At 40.7% G+C, this 27,094-nt stretch overlaps 1 long non-coding RNA gene across 1 annotated transcript in view; it reads right to left on the reverse strand.

Annotated features, from left to right (window-relative positions):
* Positions 1 to 22: 22 nt before the first annotated feature.
* Positions 23 to 27,094, reverse strand: part of LOC142605219 (uncharacterized) — a 98,765-nt gene continuing 71,693 nt past the window's right edge. Inside the window, exons 6-10 of the long non-coding RNA XR_012838949.1 lie at positions 11,055 to 11,125; positions 9,398 to 9,478; positions 4,893 to 8,761; positions 4,032 to 4,093; positions 23 to 3,358 (exon numbers count right to left, since the gene is read on the reverse strand). This is a non-coding gene — a long non-coding RNA (uncharacterized LOC142605219). The remainder of the gene's footprint in view (positions 3,359 to 4,031; positions 4,094 to 4,892; positions 8,762 to 9,397; positions 9,479 to 11,054; positions 11,126 to 27,094) is intronic.

Consider the following 27,094-nt stretch of genomic DNA (forward strand, 5'->3'; position numbering starts at 1 on the left):
AAGTTAACTTAAAACAGCGCAAAGGACATTTTCATCTTTATTTTGCTCTATAGGAGCGAGTGGCACTATGTATGTTTAAATAATGCATTTATATTTTCAACAAGAAGTCCGATATCCACAGAGATATGTTAAAGCGGCCTTAACCAAGCAGACAGAATTGTGCATTCCTTCCCTTGGATGCTGCTTTTGCAAGTAGCGGTAAAGAAGAACTTATGTACAATCATCAGCCCCAGGAAACTCCCTTGTTGCTGGGGGTACTTGCCTCTTTCTGGGAGAAAGGTGCTTCTTTGTGTACTTCCCTCCCCCGTAAATATGTAAATTAAAGCACTACTAAAGCTTGCAAAAGCAGGAACTCACCTGTCCAATGGGATACTGGGTCATGGTGCAAGAAACGTCAATTCTTATTCCCAACCTGTTTTCAAATACACACATGCGCAGGCGTAACGAGTAGATGTAACCTCATTGCTAAGCCTTGCAATAAACATTACTAAATTTGTAAGAGATGTATGAAGAAACTTCCCTTACAAAGTAAGTATAATAAGTTAACTTCCCTTTGGTTTCAATTTTCAAATCCAGTATGTTTATGGGAGCTATTGAAATTCCCCCATCTTCTCAGTAGTAACTCCATGCTGTTTTTCTAGCCGTCGCGTGAAAACCAACCAACCAACCAAAACCAACAAAACAAAACCACTTGTCTCTTGCTGTAGATTATAACATGATGCTAAACCGGCACTGATGAAACACTGGACCACTGGTACTCAATCCGTTTGGTGCATGAGAGTTGGCTCCGATTTTTTTTTTTTATGAAGCACTGCAACCAAGAGCCACTTCATGGAGGGGTTTTTGTCCAGTCGGTGTTAGGGTTACAGAAAGCAGTGGGACTTGGAGAGTTTGGTGTGTGCTACTGGGAGAATGTACTGGTAAACTATTCTGTGTCTTTTTTTACCTGCACCTATAAGCATGTATTTACTCAAAATTTCTTACAGGGGATGATGACAAGGGAGCAACATCAGCAGCAGAATAAAGCTTGAGCAGCACGACGAAAACACTGCTCTTTTCATTGCAAATTTTGTCGGAAGTCGATCAAAGACACACATTTAACTCATACAGAGCTCAGAATGTGAAGATCAGCATGCTGGTTAATCCCAAATTATTGATTAAATTTAAACAAACTGGGAGGTTTCTCAGGAGGTCAGCTTGACTGCATCATATCAGATCAGCTTCAGCAGACAGCAAATACAAGGCTAAATTGCTTTTTCCAATCAACTGATCTGAACATAGGCCACCAATCTAGCAAGTGCACAGTTTGTTAAAAAGCGTGTGTTTTTAAAATAACAGCCGCAAGCAGTCAGCTCAGGTAGGACAGTATTTAAAGGTATAGTAAAAACACACTTACTCTGTCCTAAATTGCACTGAGCTTACGGTTTAATTCACACAACCAACACCGAATGCCACGATAGTACGAGCACAGCCTCTGGAAAAACTTGTCTCGTTTGCACAGTGGTGACCTGCTTTGATAGTTATTTTTGGCAAGTCATATCTAATCTATAGTCTGACATTAGTAAATTGACTCATAGTTTACAACCAAAAAAATGGGGTTTGATTACAGTTCTGCATAAGCATGCTTGCATTTTTAAAGGCTGGCAAAGACTCATTTAATATCAACATGTTTAACTCAGACACTGGCCAGATCTTTCTAGGATCCAGACTTGCATTATGATAAGGGAAATTCCCAGATTTTATTTCTAGCCCTTACACTGAAACTAGCCCATGGCATAATCTGTCACAGCACAGAGATCAATACAAACTCATGCTCCTGTTTGTGAATTCCATTTGACGGTTCGCGCTGCAATGCCAACATTGACCATGAAGGGACAAAGTAACGCAAATGCACTTGAGAGTCTGGAACAAGAGCGCTGGATTGCTGTCGGAGGTGAGGAGAAAATTACAGAGCAAGAGGAGCAATCTGCCTATTGATACACACCTATGGTGTACCCCTTTAATCCAGACAGACCTCACGCATATTGCAGATAACTCCTCTTTCATTAAGTAGCCCTCTCATTTGACCACAGAGTCACCAGAGTCTGATCGTGCCGTGCTCCTTATTGCCTCGACTTAGAGCTAGTGCTCAACCAGTTGCTCCCAAGCCCAGAAGTCTTCTTACCACAGTCTTTTCTCCCAAGCCCAGAAGTCATCTTCATCATAATTGACCCACCACCTCCTCTAAGTATTGATAGAGGTCTTACAGCTGTCTTCTACAATTTAATCTTCCAGACGTACATTCCAGCAGGAAGGCCAACTGTCTCCCGCAAAGCTAGTTTTCTAGCCCAAAACCAGCACGGCTCTGGGGTAACGGCAGCACTGTTTTAAGAGCGCGCTTCCAACTAAACCCAAGTTCCAGAGTAGTCCCTCCTCTCCAGAGGAGCATGAGATCTACCAGCCACAGTTTATATCCAAGTATTCTAGCTGTTAATAGGGTCAAAAATAAAATCCAAGAAGCTTTGATACTAAAAAACCTCACCCCTGTCATCCATACCTTTGCGAGGTCTCTACCTGGAACTAATTAATGCCTTTCTAGATGCAAATCTGCTGCCCAGAGCTACCTTCTATTCTGAACGTGCCTCAATCGAGTTTTCCAGCTCCCTTTTCAAGAGCAGAGCCAGTCATCCTCCTTCTCGGTGCAGCCACAAGGGCCAACTAGAGCCGTTCAGTACTGACTGGCAGTTTTTTGAGCATATGGCTTAAATATCATCTCATTCATACAGGCAGGTTAAGTGAAAATACCAGTGCGTGTTCCTACAGCCTTAGGGCCTTCAAAAACCAATTAATAGACATAACAGACCTTAGAACGTACAGAACAGAGCTGTAAAAATACTCAGGAAAGAAAGAGTGATAGGATGACTGCTGAAAGGGAAGCGCAAAGGGAAGGACAGCTACTTCTCGGTTCCAAAGGGGCCTTTTTTCTTTAAGTGTTGGTCTACTGCCTAGTCTATGTCAGCGTGGCAGAATTCTGTGCACCTTATATGGTTTGTTCTGAAATGGATGGTTCTTTTAATGACTTCACCGATTTTTTTTCATCCTATAATCACATAAAAACATTTCCACATAATTGTCTTCATTAACTGAAATCATCAGTGCACACGAGAAATATCTTTGGCCCAACTTCGCTGTGAAAGTCTTCACGTGGAATTACGATTAAGTCACTTTACATTTTGTTTTCATTTCCAGTATACATCCGATTCTGTTTTAGAAGGCAGAACGCCTTGCTTATCAGCTCACGTTGTTCCATCGCCTTGTACTTGAATAAAATGGGTTCCAATTACGAGACTGCTGGTTTGATGTTGGTTTTATGCCCTTTCTGGAGAAACACAAACGGGGTTAAAACAAGCCTGCTAAAGGAACCAGACCCTGATAGGCTAGAAAGAATTCCCCCCCTTCTCCCCCCTTTTTAGAGTTCCAAATGGTGAAAAGAAATTCTGAAAGTCTTTCACTTGTTTGGCAACTAACAGAAAAATATTTCTGTTTGCACTTAGCAACACTCTGAATGAGAATTTTGAGTACAAAATCAGTTTACGGAGCCTGTGCTGTTACTCCAAGCTCTCTGCAACAGTTTTACTCCAGCGTCTTGCCTTTTAGAAATCTTCCAGGCTGACAACTTTTTCAGGAGACTCCACTCAAGGAAAAATCTCCACTGCTTCCCTTTGGGATACTGCTCTTTCAGAGTATCTTGCTTGTTTTTTTTTAAAATAAAATTCAGAGGAAAGGCAGATAGCAATAACAATACCTCCACAATTAACATGGGAAAATCGAAATACCATGCTTATGTAAAATGACTGTAGTATGTTGGGTTTTTTTGCTTTGTGATAGAAAACAGATCTGTGCTATCTGCACGCAAAAATGAGAAAATTCTTATTTTCAGTCTCTAATATTATATAGGGAGGATTTTTAAATTATGAGCTTAACTTGTACACTTATTACAAAGCGTAAAGTAAATGATTAATGTAGAAATGGGTAAAGTGTAAAGTTTGTACCTTCTCAGAAGTACGGCTGTCCTCTGAACTGTCATCTGAATTCAGTCTCTCATCTAGCGTGGCTTAGAATTAAAGCAAGGAAGTTAAGATCTGATGCTGCTTCAGTTCAATAGAAAGACATTGATTGTGGATCCGGATCCTGAATATATTCTGTAACTATCTGGAAACGTCTCGCCTTGTTAAAAAACAAAGAATGGTAAAAGGAAATGGCTGGTAAAACAGTTTCAAGGCAGCTGCCTAGAATTTTTCATGGTCATTAGTTCATAGACCTCATAAATATATACAAGACTCATTAACTACAGAAGAATGACATTTTCTACATTCATAAAACTATAGATCAGCATTTGTAAGCCCTCAGAAGGCATCTAACCCTCATCCTAATTAGATATGGTAGTTTAAAACCTAAAGAGTGGGGTGGGGGCAGATATCTATTGTTGCTTTATCAATTATGGCATTTTCTATTAGACTAAAATGATGCAGATAAGCTTTGAAATACGGAATCCCAATGCCAGTTTCTGTAGTTATGAAAAAAGGGCTATGCTAACAACAAAGTCGGCTTCATGTTCTGGTATTCCACTTGACTGTCTATCTCCTCAGTTTAAGGGATGTGGCCGGAGGCCACAGTTGTGATACTGAGCTATATATAACACTGGCAACAAAACAAGTATAGAATTCTCGTAGGAACTGGGGAGAAAAAAAAAATCCCATATGCATACATGCATTAAATTGGAACGGTAAGGCTACCTCATGAGTCTCATGCTGTACCTTTTGTAAGATCTTTAGCAGATAACTGAAACCTTAAGCAAAAGTTCACATATGGTTTATCAAAACATACATAAAAACAATTGTCTGCTTACCTACCAGGAACATTTCTGATTGTCCTTCATTCACGAGAATGATTCTCTAAGGGCCACGTGAACCTCAGGGTGAATCTTGGCTGATTACATGAAGCTGCACATGTGCATAACAAGACCTGCTGGCAAACGGCAGCTTCTCGCTGGAGAACAAAGTGCTGCGCTCACAGACATTTTGTACTTTGGCAAGCTCAGTCATCAGTGAAATGACATTTAGTTTTTTTATTTTTTTATTTTTTTTAAAATCTAGAAGAGTAATTGGGTGAACAGGACCCATCGGACTGCAAGCTTTCCATCTCTGTAAGACAGACAGATACTTAGCAGCTATCCCGAGAGGAAACTGGAGATCACTTGGCACCACGCTGTAGTAGCAACACATTGCCGCTTTTGAATTGCAGAACCGAGTTCAAAGAGACAGACTGCTTTGCCCTACTACTGGAGGGCAGAGACCGCAAACTTCGATGACAATTCCACCGTATTTGTCATTTCACAAAAAAAAAAAAAGAAAGAATGACTGCAGTGGAAGCACTGAGAGCTCCAACACTGTAAAAAGATTAGAAGCTTAATACATTCTGAGCAAAAATGGTTACGTCTTGCCTATGTCACGTAACACGCTTCTGCAGAAATCTCCAACGCAGCACAGACCGGGTGTGTTCACATCAGTGGTACTGAGCAGGAATTCGTTCGGCTAAACTGGAGCAAAAGGAGTGGAAAGACACAATAATTGTTTACAAATAAAAATTTACAAAAGGGGAAACTGTGAACAATTAAACCACCTAAAGAGGTATGGAAGAGAAGTCAATGAGACAACGGAATGCGGACAAACTTTCAAAGGAAGTGATGGACGCGTGTGGTTGACAAAACGCTCAACGGCATTACATGGAGATTATTTCAGTACCGGTATTTGATTTGAAAGGATGACCAGGCAGGTCTAATTTCTCTCTACTAATTTCCATCTAATTTTTCTCTCTCCTCTTTTTAAGTTGTATTAGGATGACATTTCAAATATCAGTGCTCTGCATGAATTCCAGAAGCAGCTTGTGCCAGCGGGAAGGGAGACATACAGCATCTGAATGAACGCAAGGGAGCTCGATCAAAATTTCAGTCTCGTGGGTTGGTTTTTGGGTTTTTTTTGTTTGTTTTTTGAATGCTTGCTGTTCTCCTTTCAGATCTGGAAAGTTGCAGATTGACATATCTCTGGATTTTTTATGTTGTGATTCTTTTCTCCTAGGATCTATGCCCTACTGGTTCTGGGAAACTTGTGACCTCTGCATTTTTAATTAGAACTCGTAACTTTTTCCATAGCAACATATTTGGATGTTGCAAATAACATTAAAAAAAAATCTGTCAAATCAAACAACTTCTGGTCAGATGAAGTCCAAATACATATAAATGCTGAGCAGCAATAGGATGTATAATATGACACAGTTAAGAAAAAAATTAAAATAGCAAAAGAGGGGTGGAAGTCTTAGCTATGGTTAATTTATAAGTCTGATCTTAGTAATTCATGAATCAATACAACTATAAAAGAATTGCATTGCATGCTGGTTTAGACGAAGAATTCTTAAAACTAATTTCCTTGCAGTTGAGAACAGATAAAATCCAGCTGTCTGATTGGTGTGCCAGTACTCACATGGTGCAAAGGAAGTGAACTACGCTCAGGAAATATTCTAGACATGGAAAAAGTCTTACTCACAAGGATGAACTGTATAAGCAGGTGGTGAAAGAAAACGAAATCTTCTGCAACAAAACCTGAGCTCCAACATTAACGGACACAGGAATAATGCAATTCAATATGACGGGTTAAGAAAATAATTTGGTATCATACAGCAGTTGCATTTTTCCAAAAACATTTATTTAGGTTACCTTGCATGTGCCAAAAAAATACTTCCTTTAATAAGAAAAACTAGGATTTTTTGTCATTCAGATAGACTGTTTGTGTGTTACTAGAATTCATTCACTGATTCTTGATTACAGACGCTTTTTGGTATTACTGTTCTTGCCATCTACATGAGCTTTTTTAACATATTTCAGTGTCAGCAGAGACGTGCGCAGAATTGTGCTTCCTCTCACCGCTTCCTCGTAGGTACCAAGAAAGGCACTACCAAATTTCCTCTCTAACACGAAAAAGTCTTAGACAAAAATAATACTATTTTCTGATTAACCAGACTTTTGCTCACTCTTATCACAGTCAGTTACTTGTGTTTCATTTCCCTGCTTTAACCAAGACTCGGTTTCAGACGAAGAAAGCATCTTTTAGTGCCATTACCGATGCCATGCAAGACAAGCACCCTTCTGCAAGGCCACCCGTATGTAATTCGTACAGGCCAGCAGCCAAGAGATACGAATGCGCTCATTAAGTTTTTTGAAACAAATGTTGCACTGCATGAACATCTTCAAGAAGAAAAGGCAAACACCAATGTGGGAATAGCTGCTTTTTTTGTTTTCCCCCCCGCCCTGGTTAGCGTTAGACACATGATGACTATTCCTTTGCCTATTCCATCTGTTTCCACTTTGCGTAAAAAACACCAGAATATTAAATTAAACTTGGTGTGTTTTAACCTTGCATAGCAAATAAGGCCTTCCTGGGGTTCCTGGATCTTCCACCATCACAAGCACCCTGCCTGAGTGTGTGTCGGGGGAGAGGGGCACAAAAACACACAAAGATTTCCCGGCAGATATCTGATACGTGCTGTCATCCGTCTCTGGTATCAAAGAAAACTGACTACGTTCAACATTCCAGAATATGTACTTTGGTAGCCTGCAAGACTGTCTAAACAGAGCATGAAAATAAATGACAATACTTACACGATTTAGATTTTTCTACTTTAAAATTAAATGCTCTATTTGTATAAACTCTCCTACAATTGTCAGAAGAGGTAATTTTCCAAATTACATGCTTCATCTCACCAATTTAAGGAAAAAAACCCTATACCACTGTGAATGCTTTGATTTCAAAAAAACCCAACATTTTTAAATTTATTTAAAACCAAGATGGAACAATTTAATAAATCTACTGCTACGCACAACATTCATTTAAGCAATCTGACACTTTGTTTGCTAGTATTATGTGTAAGATACAGAAGGAGCATCGCTGTATTTATGTGTGCCTCAAAAAGGACAATATTATTTTTAAAAACCAAATAGTAAAACCAGAATGTTTTGGAGTTAGAGAAACAAAATTTCCAGGATCTTGCCTTCCAAGTATAGATCATTCCAGCTTATGCCTGCGGCAAACAGGCGTGTCTTCTGTCTAAGCGGCTTGGCGAGAGAAGTTGAAACTACCATTGCTTTTACAAAACCGGCAGCGTTCGGTCCCTTTCTCCGTTTGCAGTTTTCCCAGCTATTTCCATAGATCCCAGCTGCCTCATGGGTCCTAAGGATGCCATAACCTTAAACAGTCTTATAAATCTAGAGGGGGAAATGATCTGTCTCTCGTCTTAAGCAGAGAGCCTAGGAGAATGTCTACGGGGCTTTACCAACAAAGTTGCTGAAAAAAGCCAAGATTCAGGGGTCCTTGACCTTTCCCAGCCCTCCTCCACCAGTATCAGCCTGCAGCCTGCTCTGTAAAAGTTTCTGCTCACCCAGGGAGCAAAATTAGAAACCTTCTCCAGGGACACTCTCTCTTTCTTCCACCAAGCCACTCATCAGTCCAATGAGGCACGGAAACCAGAAAGAGAAAAGTGAGTTAAAAAAAAAATATGTGTCACTCACGAAGGGTTTCCCACAGCAGAGCGTAAATGCCCAGACATGCACAGAGAGTCTAACGCTGCCTCATCAGCACAGCCCCAGCCATTGCGCTCAGGCCTCCGGTGTTCGGAGCAAGCTGTGATGGTGTAGAACCAGTGCGAAGCATTTTCCTGGTGATCCATGCACCTGTGAAGCACGCATAAGGAATTACATTTAAAGCGAGTAACATCAGCACATAACAAATGGTCAGATCCTCTCACCCCCACCACTCATACAAATGTGCGTGGCATTTCATTAATGGTGTATTTTCTCCAAAAATTTTTGGACTTACGACCGTTATGCAAGGCTTTTTGAAGGCTGATGATAACCATATCATTTACTGGAAACAGCTCCTGGTTACTACAGTCTCCTTTTTATCATGTCACCAGAGATCAAGGTAAAATTGATAAATGTGGAGGATTTTCCAATAAACTAAAAATTGGATATTAAAAATAACCAACTGCAGTACACTTTTTTTTTTTTTTAGTTGAATTCACTAGTTGTCAGGTTCTGATTAGCCTTTTTTTAAGTGAAACCTATGAAACTATGTCTATCCAATTTTTGCGACCACTTCTAATTCCTCTCACATGTTCTGCACAGGGAGGACGTGAGGTTTAGAGAGATTTTTGCACCACCTAGTGAGTCACCGATGGCCGCATCAGCAGAGGGGAAGCAGCTGCTAGCACTGAGCTCCAGGTGTGTTTTGGATGGGTAAAATGCACTCTCAGCACAAAATTCACAGAAGGTTTGGAAACTGCTGCCCAGGTATGCTAATGTTCTTACCTCCGCGTCCCGAGCATCGCCTCTGTTTGCTTTAAAATTAGTTCCTGCTGGTGCTGCTAGACCTGCTCCACGCAGGACTACCTAAAACGAAATCGTATGACTAACAGCGTCACCCAGAAATATATATAATGGTGTATGTTCATTATATATAATATAATGTCAGGTGTAAAATATTATATTTATATTATATGCTATATATTATATATTACATATATGTAATTGCCAGAAACGCAACAGGATCTAAAAATTACTCTCTCACGCTTAGGAATCCTTGTGCTACAGTAAGTATCCACAATTTTTCTGTACCCTTTAACTCTTTTTTGTGCTTACACTGACAGTCATCAGTATCTCAGGTAGCCAACTGCTTTCTGCTCACAGACTGAAGTGCCAGTGCACTGTTTGTCCAGAACTGAATAGTATAAAGCCGCCTGTAAATAAGCAACATGAAAGCAGGTTTTTCTTCCTCCACTCAACCCTCTATGAAAGCAAAAAGCAAAAAACTTGAATGGAAAGAAACTGTCCGCTTTCAACTGTCTTGTTCAATATTAATTCATAACCGGACTTTCTTTTTCAATAAATTCCATATTACACTGTGGCAAGTAGATGTGACAAATATTTAACTTCCCTCCAACACAAAGTGCCTTCACATAAGCAGTGAATCAGGCTACACATCTGTTTAGCTAAATATCTTGCTTCCTACAATAACGATTAAAGGGTAACCATGGCAGTGTATAAGATTAGAACATACACGTACTAAAGGGCTCCAGAATATTCTCTCACCCTCCAGAAACTTGCATTTTAGGGGTTTCTTAAATCAGAAGACAGCATTGGTCCTCCCTGGATTTCCTTTCCAGGAATGTGTTAATTTTTCCCTTGAACCCATACAAACGTCCCATGGTCGCAACGTTCTACAGCAACAGGACAACCAGTCATCTTCTCTCTGAGAGTGGCTTTTGTTGCCCCCTACTTCTCATGTTGTAGAAAGCACACTGGCATTACCTTTGCAATGCCTCCCATGACTTAGAATTCTACCAGTTCTCTCCTTTTTTCCCCATTATTTTACTCCTTTCCAGACTAAAGTGTTCAATTTATTAGGCTGCTTCTGCATGAAAAATAATGGCATGCTCTTCATTGTCCTCACCCTTCTTTAAACCTTTTCCAGTTCTACTGTATTCCTTCTGAAGCAGTGGAATGAGAACTGCACATGTGTGCACGGGGAATTTTTACAGGGACAGAATTTATTCTCCAAGTCACCTTGCTTTTTTTCACCGTTACAGACTAATTAAAAGCAAAAACCTCCAATGACTATTATAGGTATTTTTCCAGATTTTTAATAGTCAGCTCAGAGCCAATTAATATAAATGTAAAATTAGGTTTTTGAGGGGGTTGTTTTGGGTTTTTTTTATCCTGGTGCATCACTTCACATTACCTACATTGACCTTATTTTTAATTTCATTTGACCCATAATGTAACAACATCCTCCTGTAATTCCTAGGGGAGATGGAAGACTACAGGCTACCATGAAAACGGAGTCTTCTCGTTATACTTATAGAACTTATGTAATTAAACACTTTAGCAAGTGATACATGTCCTGCTGTATGTACTTACAGTTTATATAGCAATATTAAATATTTATAGCTATTCAGTTACAGTTTACCTGTCACCAGAGTAAGTTCAGTTCATGGAGACATCACAGTAAGGTCAAGTGAAATTTTACTTGAAAGTCTCCTAAAACAAGAAGAAAAAAACAAGCTTTAGCAGTAGATTACTTTTGTCACTAACTAGAACAAACAGTAATTTTCCTGTTAACAATCAGAGAGACTGAGGAATAATTTTTACTGAAGATAACTGGGTTTACATCTAATTTGTAAGTCTGCAGATCGCACAAAGTCTCTGAATTATGCTTTGTCAGTAAGTGGAAATGAATGGTGTCTCCTCAAAGCCACTTGTATTCCTCCACAGCCTACAGCTGTAGTTCATATTCTGGGGCAGAAATAATGGGGAAGGGAAAGGGCAAGGGGAGGAGAGGAGAACAACAGGGGAGGAAAATGAAGAGGAATTGTGGAGCTCCTCCGCTTTCTCTGCTCTTACATTTTGTGAGGAAAACACATTGCACAAAGATCATGAACTTCGATTGTATGCCATAATTTTACATGTATTTTTGTGAGGAATTTAAATCATTAAGCAACTCAATTGATAAAAAATAATGGTATCAAAATTTACCAGTGTTGCCAATAATTTTCAGGGAAGCTCCTCTCTCAGCTGATTTAAATAATCATAGTTCTACTGAATTCCATGTGTCTTCACTTTAAATCTTTCCAGACAATTTTAAGAAGTCAATGATTGAAACACCTATGTTTTTGCATGGTTGATCTCAATTGTGGAATTCAGAACGATGTGCTAAGATTAAATGTACCGCAACACGTGGGGAACAAGGCACTCCAGAGCAACGGTTGTGCCATGTGGAGGGAAGTTCAACCAGGTCAGTCTAACCACCAAGGACTACCCAAAAAGTGGCAGTGAGGGCAGAACATATCTGAAATCTTATAGCTCACTGGGAATTGGGTATTTTACTCAAGTCTGTAAGGAACCATGCAGGATTCACAGCCTGGAACCAGTCTCTCCACAGTAGGCACCCACAACTTTGTTTTCAGAATTCTCTATAGCCCCCGTTCATTGAAAATGGGGCAGGGAACGCAACTCCTTGCACTACGGCACTCGTTCCCTATGCTGCCTCAGTTTTTATTGCGCCTGTCCAGGAAGCAGGAGGCACAAGGGGAATTTCTTCTTTCCGTAAAAACATAATAACTCACATCTCCCATCTTCTGAGAGAGTGTTCTGACTGCCAACCTGTCCCGTTAGGAATGGGCACTAGTGCAGAGCAGAGCAAAGCAAAGCCCACCCCATTGCTTCTGAGGACCTCTAACCTCCAAGCCAGCGTTAACCATACTCTGAGAACATTTGTTGGATCCAATCCCTTTGGGATCGCCAGAGGTCATCACCACATTCCTAGAAGCTGACACGGTTTACCTACTGAGAAGCTCAGGGAAGCCAACCGCTTCATTTCAGAGGCTCATGGCTCTGTGTACTCAACAGGTAAGCCTTGCCAAGATTGCTGTGTCTCTAGGGACTTAATTAACTTTAAAATAAAAGAGTAAGATGACAGCTGATGGTAGTGCAGTAGATATGCAGAGGTTTCTCCGCATTGCTATTTTAAAATTAGGTGACCAAACTTAGCCCTCTGATTTTTCTGAACTTTGAATCTGGCTTTTTATGTGAAGTCTTTTGAATATGAAAGACCCCGTACAAATGTCACCTGTTATCTGGACTGGGTGGGAGGTGATATTTTTGGCAGCATTACATTTTTATAGAACTTCTTTATGTCCAAGATTCCTTAGTGTTTATTTTGTAGTTATTTGTCCATGTCCTCTGGGAGTCTTGGGCTGAGAAATTTCTGCCGTGGTTTTGTTCGGTATTTGAATTAACATTCAGTTTCTTTTTTGTGTCATGGAGTCACGCTTCCCCCACAGACTAAAATTCGGGTTTCTTTACCCCTCTTTGGAGAACTTAGTATTTGACATTAATCCCCTGAGCCTACAGATTAACCATCCTGGCATATTTAAAGCCTAAAATTTAAAAACAATCAAATGAGCAATAAAGGTGAAACATGACGCTATCTGAGAATAAATCTTACATTGACGGATCAGCTGGCAACATTTCAGGAGCTATATGGAATTTGTTCTCATCTCCTAGTGGAAGTCAGTGAATCTTATTTTTCTTTTCAAGGGAATGACTATAGTGAATTATTTGCTAATGCTAGGTGGCTAAAATATACCAGTCTATCAAAAGTTGAACCCGGTGATCTGCTACACTGCAGTTTCGTTTTGTAGAAGGAAAGTCAGTGTTCCTCGGGGTATTAACTCCTCAGAAATGGCACTCTGTACTTTGTTTTTTCTTGCCTGTAAGGACGAGTGCAGACTTTAAACAGAGGCAATCATCCTTTGTTTTTCTAAGTAGACAACACTGCAGAATTCCCTTCATTAAACAGCATACGCAAATAAGAAGCATAACTTCAGAGTATCCAGAAAAACGAACAGCAATCCACAAGTGCTGTGTCTGGAGGGCTGCAGACCACAGAACCACTTCACCCACAATAAAAAGATGAAAAAGAAACAGGCTCCAGCAACCTCTGATACATAACCAGATATTTATATTCCAGTCTAATAATTTTTGAAGAGCCACAGGTATACTCTAGACAACAGACTTCTTGACCAGAAACAGCATCCAAAGAAAACCAGAGAATCAGGTTTACTATCCTTAACTTCCTTAATTGCTCTGACTGCGTCTGAAATTATTCCATGTTTTACACCGCTCACCGTTCTTACTTTTGAGAATTTCAAGGGACAGTTGAATACTGTGAAATGTGATTGCAATTGTAATAAAAATAAAAGCAATATCTCCAAAACACTGTCTTAAACATCTCTGTAACAGATGCTGATGGTTTGCCTTAAGGTTAAAACAGATGATGCATTCAGCATCTGTTACTGAGTCACCATGACAGAGATTAGAACGTTATGTTTGTGTTTAGATTATCTGCTATAAACGCATCCGGGCGACTGTCCTGGGATTAGTTGGATGAAGCCTGTTATTTGTGTACTATCACCTTATTGTTATCTGGTCCTCACAGGGTTTGTTGGCAATTCCGTAACTACCTCCCCCTTTCAACTAAAGGAAGAGAAATAAGAAAATGGAAAAGGTCAGACTTCTGAAGTAATCTTCACCACGCGCTTAACATTCACATCACAAAAATTAATGGAATAACTGTAACCGCAGGCACACAAGATAAAAGACAGCAGCTCTTTTTCCTTTGTGGTGCAAGCACCTTCTCACACAGAACCTGGCACTGATTCTTTTCCCAACTGCAAGAGATTCATTTCACGTTCTCTTCCAAGATGCCAGCAACCCAGCCTCTAGCTAGAATTTGCTAAGACAACGACTTTCGACTTCTCTTGATGAAACTGTTGCATCACATTCTAAGCACTTACTCTTTCCACCATGATCAATGTTCAGGCAGAGAACGGGCAGTGTGCTGGAGTAGATTTGGGGTGCTGGAGATGCATACAGCTTTACCGTAGCAGGTCTGATAAATCACTGGGAAACAAAACGCTGCCAAATTTTCATCCAGCCTGTGCTGGGACACAGTATTAGTGCACATATAATTAAATGCAAAGCTATTCTGACTCTGAGGTACTCGGAGAACACAATCTTCTTAAAACTACTGGGCCCGAATAGATTCACTGTTATTAGTGTTTCCTTTCTCATTATGCCAGTTCAAACCACCGTTGTCACTGGGAGTTACAAAATATTTACAGGTACAGGTTAATGGCATTTGCCTTCTAGCAAACTGGAAGCTCACCCACCTGGCATTAAGCCCAAAGACAGTCACGCTATCTATTTCACTAAGGTAAAACTGGACCCTGAAGTCTCAAAACCACAATATTTTGTGTGGTTCTGACTACATGCCAAATATCCTCAGCTTCCAAAATCCACTTTGCAACGGGAGGCCTTTAACGGGCGCTCAGTTCCGAATGTGCCAACCAATCCATGCTGCATTCAGAGCCTTCTTACCGTTGTGTAAATGTGACTTTTTACTGTGAGCAGATAAAATATCTGGATCCTTTTGTCATCCACAAACCAAAAACTGCAGCAGAGCATTGTATGCCTTTAGCGGAGCGAGGATAACTTGTGGCTATTTTAATTACATCAATTTAATGTGGGATTTTTCATATGTATCAAGTTATGTCAGCATGTTGCGAAGTAATTCCAAGGGGCAGCCTGAAAATATAGTACATGATCACCTGCATCCAAAAACACAGTCATCTTACTGTATGAAAGGACTGAAAAGGAAAAAGGCCAGACCTGCAAAGGAAGTTGAACTCCAATGAAGAAGCAATGCCGCTTCAAAGACATCCTCCAACAAAGCAGTGGCAAAATCCAGTGCTCTCAACATACACGATGCAGACTGACAGACCTCTAGGACTTTGATGGAAATTACAAAATAATGGAGAAATCAGAGCAAAACCTCCTACATAATGGCAAAAGGTTGTCAGTAGTAGACCAAAAAAAAAGGCATCAAACACACGATAGGATACTCAATGCAATCTTATTCATGTAGCATCTTTAAGTCAACACCTACAGTTGTGTAGGATGGACAAACTCAGGCCTAGGCTCAAGATAAAATTTAAGTAAGAAGCGACAGATTGCTTGCTTTTTTGTTAGCTGGGAGCTAATGTGAAGGTACTAATTTAGTTTTCACGCATCCTTGCTGGAATACACTCAATGCTCAGTTGAGGAGTGTCCTTGAAAACCTCAGAAGTGGGGAAATGAGCAGGAGTAAATAGTGCCTCCCTCCTGACATCTAGGTTCATGGAAGCTTTTCTGAAACTATGACGGTTAGGTAACAAGATGCAACCACTTACAAGGTGTTACCTATTGTGAGGGAAAACTACAGAGAACCACATCTCGCTTTAAAAAAGCTTCCTATTCTACTGATATTTACTCAGAGACGACAGCTTGAAAGCATATGGTCTTCTGAAGGTGCCTGCTGTAGTGCACAGCCTGAGAAACACATGCAGAGCTCTCATTTCTAATATAAACACAATTTAATCTAAAGCTGTTTGGAAAATTAGACAAATGCTTCAATTTAGCACATCTCTATGTTAGTACAAAAGAACTCTCTCTGCTGGAAAGCTCTCAGAAGGTATGACAGGAGCCTCTTCTCAGAGAAACTGGAGAAAGTCACACCTGCCAACTGTCCCAAAGGTAGGTGTTGGAAGCCCTCTTTGCAGCAGCTGAAGGAAAACACTAGTTGAGGTAAGGAATCCGTCACAGATCTGGCAGAAGCTCCAGCATGACAATAGCAGGCGTGAGCCAAGTTGTCTACGGAAGCGTTTGTAATGTCAGCCAAATCCCTTCTTCACGCTGCGTGAGGTACAACAGAAATGGGCAAGGTCCTGTTTTGCAGAGCAATGCATTTTGACCAGGATGGTGCCATAGTGAACACTTCACTTTAGTGTCAGCTTTGTAAAACTTAAAATCTGAATTATCTGTCTTTGCTGTTTCTTTTGTATAATAGTTTCCAGCATGGCCTACTGACTTTAACAATCAACATACCTGCCGCTTTCTAGGGGCACTGATTATCACTTCCTTCTGCTGTTTTACAAAACAAAACTCTGAGAAAAAAGAGCAAACAAGAAGAGTAAGTTTTAATATAATGCATTAGTTTCTTCTCATTCGATTCTAGTGAGGACAGTACAATTCCAGGAATGTGTTTGCTCCAAAAGTTTCAATGTCACTGAAATCCTAATCTTTAGAAAACACTGGAAGATGAACTTTGACTGTATAGACCTTTAAATAAAAATAGCATTTTTACTAATGTATTCTTCCCAAGTGCCTGCTTCTTCCTACTATGTTTCCCATCCTAATACTGTATGTTTTTGCAGCTGGCAATTGACACTGCCAATGAGCCTTTATGTTCAATGTTATTTGATATATTCCCATCAGAAAGCTATTTTTACTGTTCAATTTCAGTATCTTCTTGAAGTGTCTTGCATATAATGTTCATATTTTAATTTGCATTTTTTCCCATAGGATAAGTAAATAAAGTTTCAAACAACAATATTGAAAGAATTTAGGCTTGTTTGCTGAGAGAAAGAATTTTATAGAATGGAAAACTGCTTTGTTTTACCAAAAATAAAGGAAAAAATGCAACTTTATGTTTCAGATGGCTATACTGGAGATAACCAATACAGCACCATCATAGTGGGACATTTGCATTTAATTTTATAGGTATGGGAAAAATAACATGCTCAGTTATCATTATAAATGGTAGGATGAAAAGTTCTCAAAATATTGTTTTAGAACAATCTCTTAAACAGCTACAACTGGCCCTCGAGAGGCAGTCTGGCTGGATCTGTGTGCACATGCCATTTTTCCAGGAAACTGGCATTTCCTGGCCCAGCATTAATGCCGCGGTTAAACCCACACCACCCAACTTTCCCTCAAGCAGCACGCTTGCGAGGAATCGCGCATCCCATAGTCCCGTCTTCTGCCGTCACAGTCACAGGGTGATGCGGTGGGAACCCGCGGGCTCACATCTGGGGAAACACCGGGCCGTTCTAGGGCTCAGGACCATTCCTTGGGCCAAGGGCATTTGAGTTAGGTGCTCTCACAATGCTGTCTAGATTTTCATACGTACAAACTTCAAAATGCCTAGCAAAATGGAGTCGGATCCACCTGAGAGTACAGCAGTGGCAGAGACTACAAATAGTTCTTTCATTTACACTTCAAATATATTTCGCTTACGAAACTGTAATTGGCATTTTGTCCATATTGCTCACAAAGCTCACAACAGCATGGGCTGATCCAGTGTTTAAAGAGTAGATATCATTTACATATGCTTGCTCAGGACATATACGCCATTGCTGCATTACAGGAAGATGTAACTTCCCTTTCTGCTATAGCCTGCTAAATAAGTATACTCTGTCCCTTCCCCTGGACTGAGAAAATTTTTATTCACACACAACCAGTATAAAAATACTGTGACCTCTTTAACAATCTTCAAGCCATTACTTTCTGCTGAATTGGAAAAATAATCTTATGTGGCTACAGAAATAATGTTTGTGTTTTATCAGTGGCGTTCCCGCCAAAGGCTGGATTATCTGTTTCACATCCATTTAAACACAGGAAGGTTATAACAGGGCAGACAGCAATCTGGACTTTATTGGCTGGGAAAACTGACCTCATAAATCTGATTTGATACATCTGTCCTTTCGGCTGTCTGCATGTATGCCCATGCATCCAGTTGGCCATGTGCCTGCTCGGTGGTAGATCAGCTTCTGTGGCTACTGCACAGAGGATTTTCCATCTCCCCCTCTCTGCTACAAAAATAAATATATTGAAAGAAGTGCAGAAAGGAAGACATGTTTGTGGTTGCTTGTAGGTGTTTAAGAGAGACAATGTACTGTTACGATGAACAGTCAGGAAGCCATTCAAACTACCTAGAGCAACGTTGATTATGTCTAGCCATCCATTTCTGTAAGCAGACGCTGCTATTACTCTCCGTGACATACTTCCTGAGCACACCAGAGTCTATGAATGGAGTACATCACTACACAATGTTGCAGGGCACCTCACATCCCGAATGCCTTACAGCTCCCACTTCAACAGCAAAAGATTGGCACCTACCACTTGAACTCAGTTAAAAATACCAAACTTTCAAAGAGACCAAGTCTCAAGTAGGGAATGAAGGATCAGAACTAGCAGTCTCAAACTCCAAAATAGCTGTTATGGTGTAACAATTTTTTTCCGGGTACATGAATTGGCTGAATTGCATTTACTAGAGTGAAATGTTTCAGTTTATCACCAAAACCACATGAAGTCTGACAATCTGCAGCACACTGCAGATACATAATGGCGAGTTTTTTGAACGGAGTCATCAGCAATCCCTTTTTCCTCCAGTGTTCTGGCCATTCCATGATTCAGGACTATCCATATAGGCTCACCACCATTTGTTTTCCATCAGTAAACCCATTTTGTATAATTAGTGAATACAAGAGAAGGAAAAAAAAAGAAAACCAACCAAAAACCCAACATATTTTGCCCTTTGCCTTTTCAAAATGAAGATTGTCGATCTATTTAAATAGAAGTTCCTATACCAACAGGCAGGTTTTAAAACAGCTCATACTAGCTCAAGAACATGTTCTCTTCTTTCTGTTAACTTCCACTGATCTGTAGGTGCCTTGATATGAAACTTCAGTAGTGCTGCCATTATAGTCTACCTGGAAAAGTGGCACTATATGATAGAAGCAGGAACAAATTAAAAATTAACTATTGTAATTTTAGAACATGTCCCTCCTGCCTTAGATTTTTCTTTTTCAATAGACACACAGGTAATTTCATGACTGATATAAACATTTCTGTTCCAAATGTCTGACTTAGTTGCTAGACACATGTAACAGCAGTAAGACATACACCTAAGAAGCTTGCCATCTGTACTGATTTATGCTTCTTTCAGGCACTGTTGTTTAACTTCATAGTGGGAGAGTAGAGGATTAAAAAACAGATTAGCCCCCACACTATGGATGGATTTGGCAGTCCAGCTGCTTAGAAGGAAAGCAAAGAAGAATAGGCTCATGCTATTGATCCAATTTTCTGCTATGTGCTGAGAGGACCCAGTAGTTTGATCTGATTTTACAATCACTCCACTTCCCAACAGCTCTTCTAGTAGTGCAGGGTAAGATAAGAAGATCATGAGAACAGCAGCTGATAGAATAATCCACCCATTGATTTCTTCTCCCTGCTTATTCCCTGTGTTTTAATTGAATTTTGTGGTTCAGCATTGGTTTCAGCCTGTGTTTTCCGAGTCAACTAGAGTACAAAGTAAAGCAATGGGAAAAATCAAATTCTTGAATTTTGTCCAAATGGAATTGGACAAAAATAGACTCCAAGATTCTCATTGCAAATTTGAGTCTGGAATGAAGGTTGTGTTGGGGTTTTTTTGTTCTGGTTTGGGTTTTTCTCATTTTCACTTGGCTCTTCCTTGCAATAAGGGCAATGTGAAAAGGAGAATGCTGGGAAAGAGAAATTTTCTTGTTCCCAGCCAAGCAGGTTAAAAAATTAAGGGACCTGGAAGTTTTGAAGAACTCACTTTTGACACAGAAGTCATAGAAGAAACTGAGCAGAGTGGGACAAGTTGCTGTCAGTCACCTCTTACGTAAATACTTTCTTTGCCAGTTGTGTTAGAACTTGGTTGGCAGTCTCTCATCAATGCACTATGTAAATGCTAATAATTTAAGTGCTGGACATCTAAAGGCATTACAGCGTTAAATATAATTCTAAAAGAAAAGCAGACATTTAAAAATAGATATGAACCATTCATTTCCGCTCCGGCACCGGGCAGAGTCTTTACATGCCCTGCCTTCCCCACGCTTAAGCTAAGTTTCAGTCAAGTAATAGTGTTTTCCACCACCTTGAGAACATGGTCCTGCATCACTCTTTCTGCTTTACCTGGAGAATCTAGGAGTTAAGATTCTTTGCCTTTAAGAATCTAGGAGTTAAGCTTTACAAACATGGACGATGATTTGTTTGATGATTTACTAACAACCAAGACTAAGGATGATAAGCTCCAATTCAATATCTCCCTCTTCCCCAGCATCCCACGCAAACTGCAGGTAACTAATGCCCATTCCTCTTTAGCAGAGCTGTCACAAAAGCATGGTTTCACTCCACGAGGACAGCGTGTGAAGAGTGCTGCCTACCCTTTCAAAAGTTCAAGTAGCTAAGGAACTGATGGGCCATATGTAAACAGAAAATGCACGATGAAACAAACAAACAAAAAAAAAGATGCGCACACAACTTTTCACACTACCACAAAGTTGTACAATGACTTAGGGCCCACTAAAGAGCTGCATACATAAAATCAAGGTCAGAGCTGAAGAATAAGAGAGGCACTCTTTGAATATCCTGTAAGTTATCCTGGGCCACCAGAACTCTTTAGTAGCTGTTCTTTATAGGAAAACATTAAGCATATGTATTTTGTGAGACTTTGAAGTTTGAGTTCTGCTCTTAATATAGCAATACTTGTAATTCCTAGTTTAATTTCCAAGCAGAATTACTTTACCCATCTGACGGCTTGCATTTGGAGTGCTACAAATTTTGGAAAGGCTTATGGAATGACAAATGCAATGTAAAATTGCATTTGCATGTCCTGAGGAGAATAGCAAGAAGAGGAAAACCCAAAATACCAACTCTCCCTTCTTGCATAATGAAGAATAGTTTTAAGAAATAATACGGTTCAGCATTTCAAAAGAATCACAGCGTAGCAAGGAGAATGGTGCCAAGACACATAGCAGAATGGCAGGAACTCATGTAGCGCCAAGCCTTTAACACTAGAGATCTGGACATTCATGCAGAAGCCAGGCATGATGTTACCCACAAGGCAGCTACAGGTTCATGTCTAGTCACCAACTACACTGTATGGTCTTTCAGATTACAAGAACAAAGACAAAAAGAGGCAAGAGCCTTCAGCAATACTGATTATCTGCACATTTTGCCCAATAGCAATCATAGGATGGACAATCAAAACTCCTTTTTACAGCAATGACTGCTCTAGTTTTATCTTCTTCATGTTTGGAAAGAGGATATGACATGTGCATTGCATTAAGGAAAGGAGGAATAAGATCAAGATCCAGGTTAGAACCAGTCTCTCATTTGGGGATCATCTGGTCTAAGTGGGCTTCTTCCTGCCATCCAACATGAGTCTCACAACCCGGGCTCAAGATGAGCTAGCCAAAACAAATGCCTTCTCCCACTGCTTCCAAAACAACATTCTCATTGAAACACTCTGTACTTCTCCAGACCTGAGGCAGTGCTGGCAAGGCAATTAACCCGTTGATTCCAGACATAAAATGCTGTGCAAATCTCGTAGTGGTGATATATCCACTTCATCCATAGTCTCCAACTCTTCAATAGCATGCAGAGTAAGTTTTTGTTTGCTGGGCACTACATGACCGCATTATATAAAGCTGCTGCTAGCAATATCAAAACATATTAAAAGTTTAACTAAGACAATGTGTTTCAGAAGAATTTGCTTTCTTTGGAGCTGGAATGTCCCCATAAAAAGGCATGATCTGTACTAGACTGAGCTGTCCAATGATCTGCAACGCTGCACATTGTGTCCTGGAGTAAACCCTGCTTTCTTCAAACCCAAATTGGTTTGGATTCCTCCTGTGCATGCAGAGAGCATTTTCAACCAATGCTACAGCTGCATGTCTTAAACCTGCATTTTGATTTGTAGAGCTGACTTTCACAGATGTACTTTCACTTTATAGTACTGCAAGTCTGCTAACAATGCCGCAGAGCCTCTTCACCGTACCCCTGGGAGAGGGGGTGTGTGAAAGTGTCCCTGAAAAGCATAGCTGGTCCCATTTTCAAGGCTCGATTTTTTTGCCTGATTTGGCCAAAAAAAAAAAAAAGTTCCCCCCCCAAGATTCTCCCTCTTCCTGCTAGCCTACTGAAAATACTATTATTTATGTAGATCTGTGCAGCATACAAAAATATAATTCAGCACATGCACATTTTTAATTTCTCCCTGTGCCAGCACAGACTCATGGTTACCCGCGGCCTTCTGCTTCTCCTGGGTGCCTCTCTCCTCATCGCACCTGGCCTCTCACCACTACTTCACTTCATCTTCTGCAGCATCCCGCATCTCTACTACAGCTGTTTCACTATTTCTTCTTAAAGCTTTGTATTCTCCACTTTCCCCCACAGTACTTGTGGTCCCATATTAGCGCACGAGGCAAGAAAGTCCAGGACACATGAAAGTGGGTCAGTTGAGAGCTTCACTTCACTGCTGATAAACGCTGAGGGATTTTCATTTTGCAGACTCTGAGAAGACTTACTCAGCAATTCAGAGGTGAAAATCATGGTGAAGATGAGACAATGTCTGTATTACTGAGAGAAAAACCCGGTGCATGAGCGTTACAGTCCTGTGAGGGGTTGACCCCATGCTTAGTTTTCCTCATAGCAAAACTGAAAAGCTGTGCCTTCATTCAGTTTTCACCTTAGGATACTCCTCACACACGGAACTACACCTTTTACTGCAGAACAACTCAACACACATAAGCACAGCCACACCGGCTCAATCCAATGGCGGTTCTGGCCTGGAGTTCTGTCTCCAACAGTGTCCCAAGGTTGTGGAGAAAACAAGTGCAAGACACAGGGCAAGTACAGAGCAATTCACTCTTTGATATACCCTCCCAGTTTACTGCCTTTTTTAGTAGTAAAGACAAGTTGTAACATTGGCAGGGAGTCCCAGTTTTTTACACTTTCACCAGTTCTATTGTTGTTACACAATACAGAGCTCAGGTCCTGGAAGACGAGTATGATATTAAATACTTTTAGAGCATTGCTTTAAATGCAATCATTTGCACTTCTTTTCAGCCTTCTCCCAAAGTCTCTTTAAGTGAAGAGTCTCACTGAAGACAAGAAAATTCTGGACATAGAGATGGTGAAGAGCAAGTCCATTCTTTGACTCCTCGGGCGTCGGGGCAGGATCCCTCCAACAGAGCACATTCTTTAAGCTATTTTAAAATGTCCCACCCTCAATAGTCAAATGCATCCCACTCCGAGTTTGCTGTTAAGCCTATGTTCCTAATTTCATAGTAGGACTTCCTACTACATCCTTTGTAGCTCCTTCAGGTAGTACTGAAGGGACTACAGCTGAGTGCAGAAGCTATGGTCAGCCATAGCTAGACACTGAGAGAAAACATGTAAATGTGGGGGATAACCCTCATGCTTTAAGATAATATTCATATTCTGATATCTAGTAAGAGAAAGGCAGTGACGACTGCCTTAAAAAAATGGGCTCCCTCCAAAAGAGACAGAAGTAGCTTCTCTCAGCAACGTGGAGTGGATTGGTGTCCAGTCTGAGACGTATAATTCACGTGCCCCAAGGAAAACTGCAGCCAAGGTCTGATCTTACTGCTGTGAAAGCAGAAAGACCTTGTCAATACCTGCGGAATTTGAACCAACAGAAATACTAGGAATCAGCCTGAAAAACGGATAGCACTCATCTTTTCAGAGAATAAAAGCCACTGCAGGAAAGAGACATTTTACACTTCATTGTTGTGAATCTGGTCTCTAGTTTTGGATGGTTTCTCTCGATCCGGTTATGCAAGCCTATGTGTCCCCAGAAAGTGGCAGTCTCTTCAAGCATATTTTCCTTTTTAATTAAAATAAGATTTTGAAAATAAAATTGCCCCGTGACAAGAATAAATGACAGAACAGCAGCTGTGGTGATTAGTTCATAAGGACTTGCATAACACAACACCAATGGGCTGAAATACACTCTTGCAGAATATCAAAATTATTTCTCCACATGGGCAAAGGGGTTCCTTGTTTTTTTTATGAACATTTAGTGTAACAGATGGCTTGACTACTGTGGACACAGAAATGGTTTTAACAGATGTCCCCACTGCTTGGAAATGTCAGAGATCTCAGAAAACACGTATGCCTCAGAAATCACCTACACAAACCTTGGGGCACATCTCTGCATCCACACGCTGAGTCTGTGTGCGGGTCTAGTCTCAGGAAGGGCACAGTGGAGTTAGAAAAGGTTCACAGAAGGGCACGTGAAGAGATTAAGATGATGAAACAACTACCTTATGATGGCTCCTTGGATTGGGGAGGAAGAAAGTGGGGCAGGACATGATGAAAGTATACGAAATTATGAAGGTGGATAAGGTGAATATGGAACTGCTTTTCAAGAAACCTGACATTACTGAAACTTGTGGACACTCATTGAAACCTACGTGAGATCTGTTCACAACCCGTACAAGAAAGTACTTTAAAGAGACAGTAGAGAACTTCTGGATATTGTTGCTGCAAAAGGTTGTGGAAGGAAATAGTGCCTGTAGGCTGAAAAAAGAACCAGACAAGTTCACGGACAACAGGTTCACCCAGATATAAATGGAATTAGGGTAGGGGTGTGCTTTCGACGTCCCTACTTCAACAACTGTGAGTAAATTTTAATCTTATCTCCTGCTGCTGCTTCTGGGGACAAAGTGTAGTTTCTATTAACCTAATTCTGCTGTAGTCATTAAACACTCTTTTCTGTTCCTAAAGCTTGAATGAAAAAAAAATCAAAAAAAAAAAAAAAAGACAAAAGAAAAAAGAAAAAACAACAGCATATTTACCACAGAATACAGACTAACAAAGCTAATGCTTTCAGGCGTTGATATATAAAGAGTAACAGTGCTGTTTTTAATTACTGCCAGGCAACAGTTCTAGGAACAGAGAATCATGTTTTACAGCAACTCCTAAGTGTGCTCCTCCTTACAAACACAGAGAAGCACTGGCCACAGAGAATCCTACAGACAGGATTGTTTTTCAAAGACTGAATTCAACTTAAAGAAATTAAATTTTGAATGACTGGGAGGTGATCTGTGGTTCTCCCCAAAGTATGGCATGGTAACTGATTTATGGTAAAGTACAGGTAGCTTGAAAACTTCTACAGGGTGTAAGTGTTTGAAGGAATTAGTTGATATTGTAAAGCCGGTCCTGGTCCCTGAGCTTGGACAAATCCTAGATGAACTTTAAAGCAGCCGTGTGATACCAGGTATCACAGAGTAACTGCTAACTTTACCAAATTACTTTTTTTTACCTCAACTCTATAGCTTGGTGAAATTTTGCTAGTTAGTACTTCAGTGCTCTGTTGCAGCACAAAGATTGTCTTAAAAACTTCCAGCAAAACTGGTGGCCCTGAGAAAGAAATTTTAGGCAGTATGTTTATAGAAAAGGAGGTGGGCCAAGCAACCTGGACCTCTTACGACTGTGTTCATACCAAAAAGCAGGAAAAGGTATTTAATGAAAAGCCTAATTTTACACTTAAAAAAAAAAATTATATACCAGCAACTTAAATGCCAAAGTGTTTGTCCCACCTCCTCCAGAAGATTTAAGCAATGAGGCAACCTTCCCTGGCAGCATTGAGTTCTCCTCTTGTGGTCTACTTTATGACAGAAGGTCAAGGGGCACTCTGAAATGTTTTAGGGCACCCTGAAAAAAGAAGATACTTCTGTGGGAGAATCTTTGGCACGGTGCTCATAGTTCCCATGATGTTCCGAAGCCGCTTGCTATTCACGGCCACTGAAGCCTCCCGTAAGAAGAAGTACAACATGCTGCCTCGTAGGGGTTGCCTCTAGGTCAGACTCTGATGCACATCGTTCTCAATGCGTCTGTGCCTCTAGTGAGACCCGCTGCTGTATAAAGATTCAGTACCGCAAGCCTGAAAGAAGGAAAAATTCTGATATGATCATATGTAATTTGCCCACTAACATGGCAAAAAGGATCAGGTTATAGTACTCATCCCCTGTGGATATAAAATCTCTTAAGCGGCTGCCAACTCCCAAAGGTCATGAGCAAAGTACGGCCGTACTGGCAAATTATACTCATTATCTCGGCGCACTTTATGCACACGTGATGAAGCCAGACTTTGACAAGGAGACACAGTTTCTATTAGAGCATGGTAGAAGAGCAGCAGAGAGCAAGAAGAGAAAACACGAAGCCTGTTTCGTAGATCAGAGCAGAGAGCAGTCATTCTATGCCAGAGTCTATACTCGTCTCTGGTCCCAAATCTTTCGCAGCGAGCAGAGGAGCAATGCTGGAAGCCGTGGTTTCTCAGGGAATCTGCAAATGATAGGCTCAGTATCCAGCAACAAGTGACATGTCCAGACCTCCTCACAAATGCTCTCACTTCATGCTGACGTTGGGTGAGTCTTTAAACAGCTACAAGCTTCACCGACGGTGCTAACAGCCCCCCAAAAAGGATACCGCTGTGAGACTCCGTGGCTCTTGGAAGAATTAAAACTGGAACACAGGAAGTTCCATCTGAATATGAGGGAAAACTTCTTCCCTCTGAGGGTGACCGAGCACTGGGACAGGCTGCCCAGAGAGGTTGTGGAGTCTCCTTCTCTGGAGAGATTCAAAACCCACCTGGACACGATCCTGTGTGACCTGCTCAAGGTGATCCTGCTCTAGCAGGGGGGTTGGACTAGATGATCTCCAGAGGTCCCTTCCAACCCTGACCAGTCTGTGAATCTGTGAATTAAAGCTAGCACAGTGTTAGTAGCATATAACCAG

This window comes from Balearica regulorum, chromosome 25 (genome assembly GCF_011004875.1).
Source record: "Balearica regulorum gibbericeps isolate bBalReg1 chromosome 25, bBalReg1.pri, whole genome shotgun sequence".
NCBI lineage: Eukaryota > Metazoa > Chordata > Aves > Gruiformes > Gruidae > Balearica > Balearica regulorum.